General features: G+C 34.0%; 1 protein-coding gene across 1 annotated transcript in view; it reads left to right on the plus strand.

The window, feature by feature from the left end:
* Nucleotides 1–5,220, plus strand: part of LOC100574012 (aminopeptidase N) — a 154,184-nt gene that overhangs the window by 123,372 nt on the left and 25,592 nt on the right. The gene's annotated exons all lie outside the window — the stretch shown is intronic.

The raw sequence follows: 5,220 nt of genomic DNA on the forward strand, positions 1-5,220 counted from the left end.
TTATCTTTCACTTTATTATCCTGTATCAATTAGACTTACCAGTTTATTTGATTCATAAATTTCATATTACTTATCGAAGTCAATCCTTTTTTATGACTCAACTTTATCTTGAAGATTGCTTTATACACAGGCTCGTCCAAACAGGGAAAAGCTCTTCGTGCGCCCAATGGCTCGAAATATGTTATAGCTAACCATCTGCGACAAAATATTACGTTTTTACAGTATTAGAGTGTTATAAACCCATTTCAGTTAGAAGAAGGAAATCGTAATATAAGAATCTCTTATATCTCTTTTGTATATGTATCTATGTAAGTATGTATCCATCTATATTATTATTATATGTTGTAGACTATATGGAAAATTAGTTTTAAAAAAACTAAAAAAAAAGACTAAGCTCTTTGCAGCCCGTTTACGAAGTACTTATTATTTTTCCAAACAGCCTGCTGTTTTTCAGACTCATTGCATACAGACTACTACCAGTTAAGCCTTTTAAGAACTACAATTATTTTATGGTAATAACCATTTTAATTATTTTAGTTTAAGGGTTATTTATAATAACACAGTATATTATATGTAACATGTAAACTGAATAATTATATACGGTAATTTATTATTTATAACTTATAGCTTATTAATTTTTTACTAATATTTGTTAATAAACACTTTATATTATAATATTTAATATTGTAATGTAATATTTTTTGTAACATTTAAATTAAATTTAATTTTTTAACTTTTTTTTTTTTGTCGTTAGTAATATATAATAAAACTAGTAATTCAATAGTAAAAACTGTACATGTAATAAATTATTAAGTAATAATTAAAACATATCTAAATAATGAGATAAAAAAAATGTAGGATTTAAATATAATTCTATGGAAATTATTTTTAAATATTATGCATTGCCTAGAATTAAATGATGGACTAGCGATTGAAAGTAGTGATAGAATATCAGGGGAATCAATTGAGCCATTTTATTAAAACGACGTCTGTTAGGTAAGGAATTTAACATTGTTTTAGTACTACAACGGTATTCTTCAAAACTTAAAAACATATTTTGAATACAATTAAGCCGATCAATATTAGTTTGTTGATGAGGATTCCAAATAAATGATGCAAATTCTTGGATTGAACGAACAAGGGAAGTATAGAGCATTGTTAATGCCTGAATATTTTTGATATCGTGGGTATTACGGTTAATAAAGCCCAATATTTTAGATGATTTATGACAAATATAGTCGATATGGTTATTATAAGATAGAACAGAGGAACCTAAATCTTTTATAAATTGTACTTGATTAATAAATTACGAATTTATGGAATAATTAAAATTAATAGGAAAATGAGTTTCATAGAACTAGACAGAGTTATATTTCTTGACATTAATAGAAAGCGAATTATTTTGGCAACAGTTATTAAAATCATTTATATTGTTTTGGAGGATTTCACTGTCTGAGATATTGTTAATAATTTTAAATAATTTTAAATCATCCACAAAGAGTAAAAATTTGCACGAATGAAAATATTGTGATACATCGTTAATAAATATGTTAAAGACCCATGGAGAAAGGTGCCCGCCCTGAGGAACGCCCGATGTAACAACAATAGGATTGGATAGATAGTTGTGGAATTTTACAATTCGGGTACGATGAGAGAGATAGGATTTTATCCATGATAGTATGGGTTAAAAACGCCGAAGTTTTCTAATTTCTTTAATAATAATTAATGATTGACGCTGTCAAATGCTTTATGTAAATCAGTATAAATTACATCGACCTGGCAGCCGTTTTCAATGGAATCAATAAGAAAAGTATGAAATTAACTAAGATTTATATGGAACGGCCCGATCTAAAACCATTTTGTTTGTTAATAAATGCATTTTTAAATATAAAGTTGATTTTTGGGGCGATTAATTTTTCCAAAATGTTTGGTATCGACGAAAGTAAGGAAATTGGTCTATAGTTAATTATATTTGATTTATCACCTGATTTAAAGATTGGTTGGATAAAACTGGATTTCCGTTTGAGGGGAGAATTAGACGAGTTAAGAGATAGCTTAAATAACAAATATAGAAGAACAGATAATGAGTAATAACAATTATGTAATATTATAGGTGGAGTTTTGTCAGGACCTGATGAGCGTTTTGGTTAAAGTGAATAGAGCACGCATCAGCAAGATATTGAGATATCATACCCATTATCAACAGATGTGTTGTTTAGATACATAATTTGTGGAATATTATTTTCATTCATTCTAGAACTGACGAAATACCAAAAATGTTTAGGATTAACAACTAACGTTTATTGGATACGGGAAAAATATTTTGAATAGGATAATTTAGATTCAATTTTTATTTTTGAACGTAAATCGGCAAAATAAGTATAATCATTATAACCTTTAGAAGTTTTATATTTTTTGTGTGCAATTTTTTTTGTATAATTCAAAATTTAAAACGATCGCTGTACCAACTTGGGAAATGAGATCTATTATTAGAGTTTTTAGGGATAAACATATCGATACAATCATTAAGGATGTCATAAAATCGTGTTAGAGCCACATCAATATCAATATTATTAAACAAACTATGCCAACCATAAGTATTAGGACACAGAGAAATATTAGAATAGTGACCATGAGCATAATCGAATAAGCATTCATTAGAGTCCATAGTCTTGATAGTTGAATTTATCGAGAAGCTTATATGTATAGCCGGGTTGTATTAAGTGTCAAGAGGTACGACTGCATAATTGATATCATAAGTGACAGAGCTATTAGATAAACTATAAAAGATTAAATCGAGTAGAGAACCCGATAAATTATAATGGCTATTAAATTGACGACAATTATGATAAGCAGCACCGTCTAACACAGTTGCAGTGCGGTTACAGACATGTTATGTGCTCAACTACTACAGTTGAATTGATGGAAGTATTTTGAATAAAACCACGAAGATGATTATAATATTTGTATTTATTTATACTCAAATATAATTATTATGTCTATTAAAATGTTCTAAGTCCAAATAATTAATGGTTAAGCTGTAAGTTAGCGGGTTATGACTAAGTATTTAGCTGAAGTGACTGTTCTGGTTGAAGCTGGTTGTTCGCCTGATGAACGCTTGTCTATCAGCTCTCCTCGATGGGTCTCTGTCCCTGTCCCTTAGATAACGACCACGGTGATAAATGTATAATAATTTACAAATTTGAGTACGTTACCACCATAATCCTATCATAAGTGCCGTCCGAGGGCGCTACGGCGATCGCGGTGCACTACTCCTCCGGCAATGTTCTTGCACCGGCGTAGGGAAAAGAAGTGTCGTCCGTCGGCTGAGTTAGCCATAAACGCACGAAAAAGATGACGGGTGACACAGACAGTGGGAGTGGGAAGACAGAGCGAAAGCAGGTGGAGACGTAAATTAATCGGCCGGGATCCCTAAACACATAATTAGTCGGCGTGGCCCAGACCATGGAGACGAAAGAGGGGAGCGTGTGTGCGTTGTCGGACCGGCAGGTGTTGTCGTCGGTCGGCGAACTTGGACCCACGGGACAAAGTCGGCTGTCGCACGCACACACAATATTTGTATCACTACGGCCTATGTGTACAAATAATATGGTTAAATGGTCATCCAACTCTGATCGTCACAACACACTTACGCACGCACACATTCGTCGTTTGTACTAACGAAATCAAACGTCTGTTCCACCGCCGTGTTTTATATACCATATAGTGCCGGCAGATAGCCGCTGCAACACTGTTATCAATACGCAGCAGTGAACGAAGCTCCTTATCAACGCCGCCGCGAATAAAAAACATGATTCGCGTTAGCGCGTGGACTAAGATTTAATGGACTGGAAACGAGCAGCTTATCAGTGGCCTCGAAAGTATGTACGAGAAGCAAATGCGGGGGGTCGCAACCATAATCAAGAGTTTACAGCGCCATCTGTATAAAACACGGACTGAGATACAAAATGTGATACTAAATAAAACCATTCGATTATGAGTGTTGATGATAACAGAGAAACCTTTTGCGGGCCGTCCCGTGTCACCCGCTCACCATGTCGTTTCCAGTCCATTATATCTCAGTCCATGCGTTAGCGGTTCGAAACATGTCAAACTTTTGGTTTAAAAATACGCGATCGTTGTTATCAGTGTAATTACTAGATCGGTGTTATCAATATGAATACGTGATCGTTGTCATCAGTGTAATTAATTACGTGATAATTGTCTATCAAAATAAATACGCGACCATTGTTTATTAACGACAAGTCGTGAGAAATCAGTGAAATCCACTATATACTAGTGGTCCCTGCGCAAGCAGTTTCAAGGCTTGCGAACTTCAAATGGAACTTGACTGTCGAAGAGGAAGGCGTCGTATATCATAGGCTCCAGCCCACGACCGAACCAATCCAAGCCAATCAACATCAGCAAAGTATGAAAAGTTGACGAATCTCAATCATGGAAGTAATTATAATGATGGCAATGGTGTGAGTATTAGTATATAAGAATATAATAAACGATTAAAGAAGTTAGGTTAATTTTACTATTTGAAATAATATTAGAATTTAGTTAATACGGATAAGGAAATCATTGTTAATGAGTGACTCCCGTGAGTCTAGTAGCGGATCACAATCTCCCGAACTAAATCCCCAAACTCAAAATTTAGATTCCACTGACTAATTACAACCAAATCCAGCTCCACACACAAGCTTATCTGTTAGGTTCTCAAATTCGGAAGTGTTTATTAGACATTACGCTTATGGGTATAGATCAGACAATACTTTCCATAGACAATTCCACTAAAGGAAATATTTTAAATAATAATGTACCCTCCCCTCCTCTAAACACTAGCAACCAATCCATGAATCCAGGCACTCAGGAAACAGTTCAAAAAACTGGTATTACCAGGAATAACCAACAAAGCATCGTAGTAAATTTTGAAGGACCATCGAATGAGACACTCAAACGATATCAAATTTTCAAGTAACTGAAGAAAATCCAGATCAATCAGGTGTACGTTATTCATACGAACCAAGAGGATTGGATGCTGCTATATAACACATGCAAGGCTCGTTCAGTGGAGACAATCAGGAGGAATTAGAAATATTCTTGGAAAAATGCAAGTTTGCGCTAGCGTGCGCAAACGACCATGTACAGGATCGACTTCTCCAACAAATCAAAGTTAGGCTGACAGGAAAATCCCGCCAGGCTGTCAAGTTTAAG

This window comes from Acyrthosiphon pisum, chromosome X (assembly GCF_005508785.2).
Source record: "Acyrthosiphon pisum isolate AL4f chromosome X, pea_aphid_22Mar2018_4r6ur, whole genome shotgun sequence".
Taxonomy (NCBI): domain Eukaryota; kingdom Metazoa; phylum Arthropoda; class Insecta; order Hemiptera; family Aphididae; genus Acyrthosiphon; species Acyrthosiphon pisum.